At 45.5% G+C, this 12,393-nt stretch overlaps 1 long non-coding RNA gene across 2 annotated transcripts in view; it reads left to right on the top strand.

Annotated features, from left to right (window-relative positions):
- Positions 1–405: 405 nt before the first annotated feature.
- The window catches only part of LOC143828822 (uncharacterized), a 30,112-nt gene continuing 18,124 nt past the window's right edge, over positions 406–12,393 (top strand). Inside the window, exon 1 of one of the 2 annotated variants that reach the window (XR_013227905.1) lies at positions 406–454. This is a non-coding gene — a long non-coding RNA (uncharacterized LOC143828822). Of the gene's footprint in view, positions 455–486; positions 634–12,393 lie in introns of those variants that run through there. The other variant, XR_013227906.1, reaches the window with a different exon arrangement.

Here is a 12,393-nt window from a genome sequence, read left to right as displayed (position 1 = left end):
CGGCTACCCACTTGAATCTCTCCCTAGGATAAGGACTGTTTCAGTGCTTTGGTTTAGTGCCGCTCACATTTGTTTAGGAGAAGTTTCTCCACCACCACTCTTATACCAAAATCCTCAATAAACTCTATATTCCTTTTAAATCAGGTCTCTTATTATCCTTTTCCTACTGAAAACTAGCTACACTTAGTCAGCTCTTGAAGTAAAAGATCCTGGTATTCTGCACTCTACATAAAAATGCAAACTAATTCCTCATAGGATAGGAATTGCCTGAAACACTAGAATACCAGAAACTCTATGGTAAAACTATAATTTACTGGAGTGAGTTTTAAAAAAATGTTTCTCCTGCCGGCTGCTTGATTGCCAATGAGCAAGGCCTGCTGGGAGCAAGAGATCTCCCCTCCTTAACAGGCACATGGCATCCCTAGATAAGGCCACCTTGCTGAACTCACTGCTGGTAAGACCCTGTGCATCCCTTGGATATTGGTGGCTTCACACTAGAAGGATTTAGATAAGTAATAATGGCTTCAGGTGGGAGAGTGCTACACGGTTGTGTTAAATGTTGGTCCACAAGGGGCTATCTGACTTCAGGGGTCTTCTGCCTTTTTACTAGACCTGGATTTGTGTACAAGCTAAGTAAGCTGTCGTTTATTTATTTTTTTAATTTATATATAATTTCCAGACTGCCCCTATTGGTGCAGCCATCTTGGGGTGGTTTACAACACTGTTAAAAACACAATATTTTACAATAGGGATGATGAGGGAGGCTGCTAAATATATTTTAACTGAATTTCAAGTTGTACACTCCTTTTTTGGTTGTCCTATGCAGCCTGTTAAACATAGACAAGTGATGTAGTTTAATTTGGCCCCGAGCACCTGTCTCTGCATTCCATTATAAAACAACAAATATTTTAAATAAATACACAGTGTGCCGCTTTGTTGCATCACAATGGGGGGGGGGCAGACTCCATTGAAACTCTGGTGTTTTGCTAAGAGATTCAAAAACAGTGAAGCTTACTGTAATGGTACGAAAGAAGAAGGGAGGGCTTTGCAAGGGAAGCTGAGGAGTTTCCATAAAGCCATTGCCTCAGCTCAGGGAGCCTGCTAAGGGGCAGTGGTCAGAGAGAAACAGAGGGAGAGAGAGAGATATCAAGTGTAGTAATCAGAATGAAAAATGGAGCTCCGGTTACTTTAAACAAGAGCTAATTTATCACAAGAACGAGTGGATAAGTAGCTGAGTTTCAGGCGTTCAGTAAGTTCCTCGTTCTGCTCCAAAAATTATTCCACCCCTGTCTCCATGCGCCCATAAATCATCCCCTTCTTCACTTCTGCTCCGATTACCAATTACGCCTGCCTACGACACGCTTTCCTCTGCCCAACACAATCTGATGGGGCCCCGCTTTTTAATTTTACAAATGCTTTCTGTTTCCCCTCCCCCAGTGTTCTTCTCGCCTTCTATTCTCAGCCCCTCCTCTTTTCTATTTCTATTTGGAGAAACAGAGGGCAATTTCCCCCAGTTCCTCCTATCCACTGAGAGCCAGTTACTTCCCCTCAATCTGGATTCCTTGGCTCCAAACTGGGCTAGATCTGAACGGTTTGTTGATGAAGGTTTGCTTCCTTCCTTACAAAGATGGGGCTTGTGCGGAAAAGCGAGCTAGAACAGCATATCGTATTGTTACTGAATGCTGTAATTACTTGGTTTATATATTTGCCCTGTTTCTAATGCTCGACTGAAATATAATTGCCATTTCTCCTAGAAGACTCTAAGAGCATAGGTGTGTTATTTTCTGCCCCCCTGACAATTCAGTGAGAGCATCAGGTCTCCTAGGAACTACATGATCCAGAATTCCTTGCTCCTGAGAGGCTCTTGTGAGCATATAAGTTTCATACATGTAAGGGACCTTGAGAATATAGCTTCCAAGGTGCCTAATAGCCTACTATCCTGGGACTTTGTCATTCTTGTGGTCCAGGAACCAGGTACGAATGGAGACTTCATTTAAAAGGTCCCTGCCACAGCCAAACTATTTCTGAAAGTAAGGCAAAGCTTATAGGAACATGGGGTGTGTGGACCTTGAGAGCTTGCTTTTAAGCCCCAGAATAATACTCCAGCCTGCAGCCCGGCATGAAACCTCCAGTGCATAAATGGTCTTTGACTCAAGCCAGTGATGGAGTGGTGTTCTAATTGATCATACAGTTATTGGAAATTGGCTTTAGTTCCAATATGCATTAAGAATGCTACTTGCTATGTTATCTACAGTGGAATACAGAATAGCTTGACTAGATAAACTAAAGGATTGTGCCAGAAGCAGCCTGCAGATAGCCCTGGTATACTTAGATTAAGATTCTGGGTCACTGTAACTTTACATCTTTGGTAGAATTAGGCTTGGGACAGGCTAGCACTAGAAGTAGAGGGTTGTTTAGAAGAAGAGTTGATTCTTATATGCCGCTTTTCTCTACTAGGAGTCTCAAAGCAGCTTACAGTCGCCTTCCCTTTCCTCTCCCCACAACAGACACCCTGTGAGGAAGTGAAGCTGAAAGAGCCCTGATATTACTGCTCGGTCAGAACAGTTTTATCAGTGCCGTGGCGAGCCCAAGGTCACCCAGCTGGCTGCATGTGAGGGAGAGCAGAATCAAACATGGCATGCCAGATTAGAAGTCCTCACTCCTAACCACTACACCAAGCTGCTATATATTTAGTATAAACTTGAAGGATGAGTCCTGACCTGGTGATACTGCCATGTCAGAGGTATATGATCAGGGCTCCAAGGCTGGCCTGGAGGAGTGGCATTATTGCATTAGTGCAGGTCTCTGAGTAATCCTATGAGGTAGACGTATACAATTTTATGCGAGCCTCTGTTCTGCACACAGGTTTTGATGGACATGAGTACCCTGTGACTTTTGTTTTTTTCTGGGGGTTTTAAAATAAGTTTTTCCAATCTGGCATTTGGATTTGGCTCAAATTGATTCTGATCAAATCCAAAAAATTTTGCATTTTTCCTCTGCACGTGCCTAGCTGACACCAGGGCAAATTTGTTCACTGCTAATTGTTTGTGCTATTTGTCTAAACAAAAACATTATTTTATATCTACTCTTTTGTATCATATGGTATAGTATAGTATGGTAAAGGAAGGTGTTTGTTTAATGCCTTTGGATGGTGCACAGCTGCCTACTCCAAGCCCCTAAAGCAAGGGTAGTCAAACTGCGGCCCTCCAGATGTCCATGGACTACAATTCTCATGGGAAGTGTAGTCCATGGACATCTGGAGGGCCGCAGTTTGACTACCCCTGCCCTAAAGTATACAGCAAGATCCATCTTTCTGAGTGAGAACTGAAGAAAAGTACTATGCAGTTTGATTACAACCAGATAATGAAAAATGCAATCAGAAACTTCAGTAAACTCTATGATGTATTAAGAAGAAGGAAAGGCTATGACAGTCCCTGTTCTAATAGCAAGAACGTCATTCTTCTCTTGGGATTGCTATAGCAAGAATCATCATTCAATCTGCCTCAATTTATTTCCAGGTAGGCAGAAATACAAAGCCACAGAGATGCCGTCAACTTAGAAAGACAAGCAAATATTGTTTTAGTGTGCTGGCATGGCCACAAGCATGGGCTGGATTGCGTGGGTTTGAAGATTAGAAGGTCAGAGTAGAAGAGTATAGGCCGAAAAGTACTCGAATTAACGTTGATTCAGCTTATCTGAACCAAACTGCCAATTCCCTGTGACTGAACAGACCAAATCAGGGTGGCTGAATCACAATTTGGCCATGATTTGGGCATTGAAATGCTCCCCAAGGCAGCCTTCAGCAATTGACTGGCTGTTGTACTGAGTGCTTGAATTTGTTGTTGTTGATCTTAATGCTGATGGTTTTATTATGAGAATCACTTTGAGAGTATGACAGAATAGCAGTGTCATGGCCCCGTCTCCAGAGGGTGCCTCTGCACCATTGCCTGAGCTCATTCTGCCAGCTCCCTCGGAGGAAGAAGCGGAGGAGCTGGAGCAAAGCAGCAGGGTGCTCTTAGAGAGGCAAGTCCCGATAGGGAGCCACAACCAGGTCCCAGCCAGACAAGCACCATGTCTGTAATGCACCAGCATTTCCTCAGCCTGCAACAACACCCCTGAACAGCCCAGACTCATCTCCATAGCGCAGGAGGGAATGCAGAAGGACAATATTGGCAACACTCAGGCAAAGTGCTCGGCTTAGACTACAGCAACAGGCTAGGTTGGGCTCAGGTAGGGCTCATTCATTGGAGGAAGGCTGAGTGCCAGGTGCAGCCACTTGGTGTGACAGCTCAGCTTGTTCTTAAGCACAGCAGATGTGCTTCCCAGTGTGGCTGCAACTTTGTGCACATGTCCACCCGTTGCCTTGACTGGTTTCCTGCTCCCTGACGCTTCGACGAAGCTCTGTTTGACTGATTCCCGGCTTGACCTTGGTAAAGATAAATGACAACTCTTTCAGTTCTCCTTTGGACTTTGTCAGCTAACAATTCCTGATAAGACCCGGACTGGACTTTTGACTACTCTCTGGTATGCGCTTTGAACTTGCTTGACTTGGTAACCGTGCTTGCTCTTGTACTAACCCTGCGTGTGCCCGGCTAGGGCAGCACAAGCAGCCTATGCATATCCTAAACACTATTTCGCTCCCTTATACATTTGGGAAACAGCCTCCTGGGAGGAGACTATCCAGAGCCCTGTCCATCGAGGTCCACCCTGATTGGCCCTCTCCCTCCAGCTCCCACCCTTGCCTGCTAGAAGTCTTGTGGATGCGGCCTCCATTGTCACTCACTAGGAGAGAGGCAGTGACAGGGCTCTGAGGCCCGTAGGTACGCTCCTGCTGGGAGGGAGCTTGGAGGGGAGGAACTTTGCAGCCTCCCTGTGGACCGCAAAGCCCTGTTGCTGCCGCCGGGGGGGGGGGGAGCTTCCCACTCTCTTTAGCACTGGAAGTGCTCTTGCCATGGTGAGAGTGCTTGCCGGGCCAAAGGGAGCCTCTCATGGCAGTGCCGCCAGCGGGGGGGGGGTTGCAGTCCCTTTTGCCCACAAAGCAGGCAAAGCGGTCACGGCCACCCTCTCACACCCTCCTGCCTGCCGCCCCTTTCAAAGCTTTTAGACTAGTTTTTAAAAATGGGCTTTTAGACTAGTTTTAATTTAATAGCATATAGATCTACCCATGGAAAAGATAGTATAAATGGTGCAGTCGTATTTCCAGTTCTAAATTTTAAAAAGTAAAATATTTATTTGCACACACAAAACAGATGCCAACTAGAAAACATAACCAAACCAAACCGTCTATAACCTCATCTTCGATATAAGAGATGATATGATAATATTATGGTAATATTGCAACCAGAAAAACAAAACAAAGAAAATACATAAACAAGCACAAGAAAAGGCATGAATAGATAAAAAGGAAGAAAAAAGGGGAGGAGGAATGTTCTTCCATCCAAGTTGGCTGAGACATTACACAACTTTAATTGGTTCTGTTTCTGAGAAATATTAACCTCTCTGCTTTATTCAAATTTTCAGGTAGAATAATAAAATCACAGAGTTGGAAGGAGCAATAAGGCCATCTAGTCCAAACCCCTGCTCAATGCAGGATCAGCCCTAAGCATCCACTGTATGTATCTGCTGCACTACTGTGAAAATCCCCCCCCACCGATATCTAGCCAGTCCCATTCTACACATAGTTTAAACCCAATATTGCAGGTCCTGTCTTCTGCTGCCAACAGGAATTGCTCCCTGCTCTCCTCCAAGTGACGAATACTTTCAAATACTTAAAGAGAGCAATCATGTCCCCTCTCAGCCTCCTCTTCTTCAGGCTGAACATTCCCCAGTCCCTGAGCCTTTCCTCATAGGGCTTGGTCCCCAGGCCCCGGATCATTCTTGTAGGTCTTCTCTGAACTCTCCCAATTTTGTCCATACCTCTCTTGAAGTGAGGGTTCCAGAATTGCACACAGTACTCCAGGTGGGGTCTGATCAATGCAGTATACAGTGGGACCATGATATCTTATGATATCGTGATGCCTGTTGATATAGCCCAAGACTGCATTTGCCTTTTTTACTGGCCACCACACTGTGTGCTCACATTAAGCTTACAGTCCACAAGTACCCCAAGATCTCATTCACACACACAGCTATCCAAAAGTGTATCATAAACAAAGAGGTTGTGGGGTGGAGGACTATCAAAATAGAAGGGAACTTCTGAATTTGACAAAAAATACTTGCAGTGATTATGTGGCTCTAGAAGAAGAGTTATTATTATTATTTATTATTATTTATTTGATTTTTATACTTCTGCTCCCATTAACTGGTTCAGGGCAGTTAACAAATAGCAAAATCCATACAATTTAAAATCTCCATAAACAGTTAAAACAATTTACAACATATAACAAATAGCAAATAGCAAATGGCGGCAACCTAATATGATCATCCCCCTATTCTGGACATCAGTCAGTGTAGATGAAATAATAACTGAAAACATAATATAAAATGGAATAAACTGAGCTGGAAGATGAAATTAGACCTCACTGCAGTTCAATAGGGCCTTAAGAGGTGGGGGGACCTGATGGGGCTCCTACCTGGCCTCAACCAAATGCCTGGTGGAAGAGCTCCATTTTGCAGGCCCTGAGGAACTCATAGAGTCCCAACAGGGCCCACAGCTCATTTGGAAGCTCATTCCAAAAGGCCATGACTGAAAAGGCCCTGGCCCTGGCCCTGGCCCTGGCCCTGGCCCTGGCCCTGGCCCTGGCCCTGGCCCTGGCCCTGGCCCTGGCCCTGGCCCTGGCCCTGGCCCTGGCCCTGGCCCTGGCCCTGGCCCTGGCCCTGGCCCTGGCCCTGGCCCTGGCCAAGGCCAGGCGGGCTTCCTGAGGCCCCAGGACCTTCAGCAGATTCATACCTGCAGAGCGAAGTGCTCTGCAGGGGGCATAAGGAGGCCATTGGTCCCAAAAATAAGCAGGGCCCAAGCCGCATAAAGCCTGAAAGGTCAAAACCAGAACCTTGAACTTGATCCGGGAGCAAATTAGCAGCCAATGAAGTTGTTTCAATAGTGGCTGCACATGAGCCCTGCAGGGAGACCTGCTAAGGACCCGTGCAGCCGCATTCTGCACCAATTGCAATTTCCGGGTCAGAGACAAGGGTAGACCCACATAGAGAGAGTTGCAGAAATCTAGCCTGGAAGTGACGGCTGCATGGATCACAGTGGCCAGGTGTTCTGGGGACAAATAGGGCGCTAGTAGCCGGGCTTGGTGTAGATGGAAAAACGCTGTCTGAGCTACCTTAGTGATCTGAGCCTTCATAGATAGGGAGGCGTCAAAGATCACACCCAAATTCCTGGCTTGAGGTACAGATGATAGTTGTACCCCATCCAGGCAGGGTTCTTATATGCCACTTTTCTCTACCCAAAGGAGACTCAAAGCAGCTTCCCTTTCCTCTCCCCACAACAGACACCCTGTGAGGTGGGTGAGGCTGAGAGAGCCCTGATATTACTGCTTAGTCAGAACAGCTTTATCAGGACTGTGGTGAGCCCAAGGTCACCCAGCCGGCTGCATGTGGTGGAAGAGCAGGGAATCAAACCCGGCTCACCAGATTAGAAGCCGCCACTCTTAACCACTACACCAAGTTGGTGCACAATTCTGGATTGCAGCCAATGGAGGTGACACTATTTATTCCCAAACACATCCCACTGATTTTTCCTTAAGTGCTACCATGGCAATTGGTAAGACACTACTAACTAACTCTGTACTTTCTGTAAACAAGCACTTAATATCCGTAATTAAAAGTTTGGCATTTGTCCCAGGGTTGAATTGCTAGGAGTTAATTCTCTTTCCCCCTTTCCTCACTCACCCAGGCAATTCTTCGGTTCTTTGTCTGGCTCGCCAAGCTTTGTTTACTGCTAATAACTGGAATAAACTAAATTAAGGAGGCGAGAGAGCAAAGAAGAAGAATTGGTTGGGCCCTGCTGAGGTGACCCACTACTGGCGATATCATCACAGCGAGAGACGAGCCCTTTCCATATCAAGAGATCTCCAGGCTGCGGTAATGTTTCTGCCACGTTTATTCTGTGTCTTGAAAACAAATCTCTGTAGGGAAGGTTATCTCAGGGGCTCTTTAACCAATCCCCTCATGTGTCCATCACAGCAGGAAACCAATTAGGCTGCCCCCTTTGCCTGCCTGAGCCTTGTTTGGAAGGGGAAAGAATCTGCTGCTGCATTTGGGTTGCGTACAGATGAGCCAAGCAAGATGCTTTTGAAGGAGACTCTGAAAGGATGACGCTGTTGTCTGGCCAACAGTGAGCAAAATCTGACACAAGCAATAAATACAGCATAAGATGGTGGACCCATCAGGAAGGTCTGAAGCAGCATCCTGGTTCTTGAAATGCCAGGGAATGATATAGCCATAGGGCAGGGGTAGTCAACATGTGGTCCTCCAGATGTCCATGGACTACAATTCCCATGTGCCCCTGCCTGTGTTTTCTGGCAGGGGCTCATGGGAATTGTAGTCCCTGTGAATTGTAGTCCATAGACATCTGGAGGACCACAGGTTGACTACCCCTGCCATAGGGGAATTTTTTTTTAAACTGATAGAATTCAGTAGACAAAATGATTGATAAATATGCTCCAGTTTCCCTGATCCTGCTGAAATCCATGCAACAAAAGTGAATATTCTTAGGAATGCTGAAGCAGCCATTGGATTGGCTCATGTCAGACTCAGTGGTTGCAAGCATGGAGCTGTTACTGAATGAGTTCAGCGTGTCTGTTTCATATGATCATGCCATTTTCTCCCACAATTATGTACCTGCCACTCAGCCCATCATCTGCCATCTCCAATTTCACAAGAGGCATAATTTAAAAAGTGGGGGAAAAATACATTTGAATTGAGACTTACTACTTAGATGTCTCTGGGCAGTTCTTGGTATTCTGGCATGTTCTGAAGAGCAGAGCTCAAACAGTCAACTTAAGTCCATGCAGCTTTTTAAAACTAGAGCTATTACACAGTTTATACTATTGGGTAATATTCTTAGTGTTGTTGCATAATAGCTCTAATGGGATTAAATTAAAAAGTATGCAGATCTCCTTTTCTGCTTCATTTAAAAGGAGAGAAGCAATATGAAACTGATTTCAGTAATTTCCTCTCCCAAGTTGGCTCCATAAAATAAGCTGTCACAGTGTAGGCACAAAGCTGATCAACATGATCTTCAAGGGCAATCAAAGTGATCCAATCACGTTATGTTTAATAAATAGGGTTAAACAAGGTGTGTTTGCTTGGTGATCATTTTGTCTTGAATTGCACAGAATGCCTAATTACTTGGGGATAGTGGTGGTTTTTGTTGTTGTAAAAGACCCTACAATATATGATGCTAAACCAACTTTTTTGACCTGTTGGATGACCTATAATGGTCTAGCAATAAGGGGAGTGGTTTCCTGTTGATTCTTTTGCACCACTCAGTAGACCATGTTATTCTTCTGGGTAGCCGTGTCTTAACGGAACAGTGTTAAAATATCTCTAGTACTTTCTCTAGGGTATATCTAAGTGCTAGAAAACATGGAAGTGATTATCAATATGGTGATTGTTTCCATGGCACCCAACAATGTCTGTCCTGGTGCTCACTTTTTACCCAAAGGGCTGTGATTTTCATCTACTTTTTAAGAATAGAGATATTAGATTTGTGTCTGCAGGGAGTGCCCATTCAGAAGCAGCTGCTTGTGTCATAAGAAGATGCTTGGTATAGAACCTTGTGACATTTCCTAGAACCTTCCAACAATCTATGATTAGACCCAGACCTCCATTCTAGCCATTTTTCATTGATTGCATCCATCTTGGTAGCCAGTTTATCATAGAGCCCATTGCTTGTTCTCAAAACTCCAGAATGGTCCATGTTCAACAAGGCTGAGGATTCCTGGCCTATGGGGTTCCTCAAAGTCCCATCTTGTCCTCATCAATATGAAATTGGGATAAGTTGGGATCACTCCTCTATTTCTCCTTTCTGTCTAATTCAGTACTAAACCAGGAGAGAAATGCTTTCTGAAGCTGTCTGTCCATGAGGTTGGGAGTTCGATCCCAGCAGCCGGCTCAAGGTTGACTCAGCCTTCCATCCTTCCGAGGTTGGTAAAATGAGTAGCCAGATTTCTGGGGAGTAAAACGGTAATGACTGGGGAAGGAAATGGCAAACCACCCTGTATTGAGTCTGCCATGAAAACGCTGGAGGGCGTCACCCCAAGGGTCAGACATGACCCGGTGCGTGCACAGGGGATACCTTTACCTTTAAGACTGGATGAGGTTGAACAAACAGAAACATAATCCAGCCAGAACAGATGTGGAACAGACTTGGAAGTACAGATTCCTGAAGCCCTGGAATATGACTTCTTGTGGTTAGGCTACATCTGAGAGAGCAAGCTCATATTTAGGGAATGCTTCTAGAATTGTCTCCGTCCCATAGGTTTCTGGAACCTGGACCTGAAATTCCAGAGGAGGGGGAAATCATCAGAGTCCCCTCCCTTTCATCTCAACAAGGATCCTCCTTGCAGGTTGCAGTAGCTGCATGAGACAGATATGGAGCAATCTATATATGAGTTAACATTGATCATGGGAATTAGGGTTGACCCCATCATACCTCCTGAAGCTCTCCCCCTCTTCCAGGATCTGCTCCCTGTGCTCACTGCTAATATTCCAAGGCACAGTAGGTGGCATACTCAAGAAAAAGCAAAAAGTAGAAGGTAGAATACTTGCTTGGCAACACAAGGCTCCCCTTTCTCTAGTCCTACGCAGGAGAAAGGATCCTGGACTTGACTGGTAACACCAAGATCAAATTTGCTAACGAGACAAGAAGAGGGGGAGGTTCTGGGTTAGCTGCAAATTCTTTGCTAGTGGCTTGGCGTGGACCCTGCCGCAGCAACATCTCCCGAAAGCAGATCTTTGTAGAATTGGCTGTCTAGCTGGACAGCTCCCTATCCTGAGCCTCGCTGGACAGCTCCTGTTCTTTAAGTGGTCCCTGCCCCTTTCATCAGACAGAGACTGGGAAGAAGACAAGGACCTGTCCACTGTCACATATGACTTGTTAACAGGAGAGTAGGTTGCTGTGACAATGTTTTTTTTATAAAGCTGCCTCTGAAGACATTTCAGGAGGTACAGTTGATTCAAAATACAGCAGTAAAAACATCTTTATCCACTGCACTGGCTTCCACATTACTTGGAAGCTCAATGGCAAGTGCTAGTTTTAAATGTTGAAGCTCTTATCTCTTTGGGTCCAAGAAATGACCACCTCAACCTCTGTGCTCCTGTCTCTTAGCCAAAATCATCAAAGAAGGTGTCGCTGTGGGAATTCTCACAGTCACAAATATGTTTAGTGGGGGCCCAGACAGAGATTGCTCCCTCCAGACTGTGGGATGACTTCCCCAGGAGAATCCTTAAGCTGCCTCATTGCATAGCCCACTCCAATATCTACCAAATATCTCTGTTTCAGAGGGCCCATTTTGTGGGCATTGTATCATTTTACCCATCAATTTAGTGATGGGAATAGCCCAGAGATTAATGGAGATTTTGTTAGCTGTATTAGATTTTGTTAGCTGTATTAGCTAGTTAGCTTGTTCCAGACTCAACTCAAAGCCCTGGTGGAAGAATGCCATTTTACAGGCCTTGCAGAACTTTAGTAGTTCTGTCAGGGCCTGGGTCTCAAGTGGCAGCTTGTTCCACCAGGTTGGGGCTATGGCCAAAAGAAGCCCTGGACCTGGTTGAGGCCAGATGCACTTCATTTGGGCTGGGGGACCACATGCTAGCATTTGAAGATCTTAAAGTTCTTCAGGGGGCATACTGGAAAAGGTGGCCCCTTAGATATGCAGGGCCCACCTCACATATGATCCCGAAGGTTAAAACCAAAGCCTTAAACTTGATCTGGAATTCAACTGGCAACCAATGCAGCTACTGGAGGGTGGGTCATATATGGGTCCTCCATGATGTCCTAGCTAAGACCCAGGCAGCTGCATTCTGTACCAGCTGCAGTTTCTGGGTCAAGGCTGAGGGTAGACCCATGTAGAACAACTTACAATAATTTAACCTTCACATGGATGACTGTGGCTAGGTTTTCCAGGGTCAGACAGGGCACTAGTAGCTTTGCCTGGTGAAGATGGAAGAATACCTGGCATACTACATTCATTTTCTGAGCCTCAATTTTAAGGGGGCATCACTCTCACATTCCTGATGGAGCACAAAGTTGTCAACTGCATTTTGTCAGGACAGGGGAGACACGCTTCCTCTTCTGGCCCTTTCCTCCATAGCCACAGAACCTCTGTCTTCTTGGGGTTGAGTTTCAGTTAGCTCTGCTAGAGCTATTCTGTCACAGCCTCCAGGCACCTGGTCAATGCATCTAGGGGTGTATCTGGCTGGCCACTCATTAGCAGGTGGATC

The sequence above is a fragment of the Paroedura picta genome, chromosome 2, assembly GCF_049243985.1.
Source record: "Paroedura picta isolate Pp20150507F chromosome 2, Ppicta_v3.0, whole genome shotgun sequence".
NCBI classification, from domain to species: Eukaryota; Metazoa; Chordata; class Lepidosauria; order Squamata; family Gekkonidae; genus Paroedura; species Paroedura picta.
Note: the sequence above shows the minus strand (reverse complement) of the source record. Positions and strands in the feature narration are given on the sequence as shown.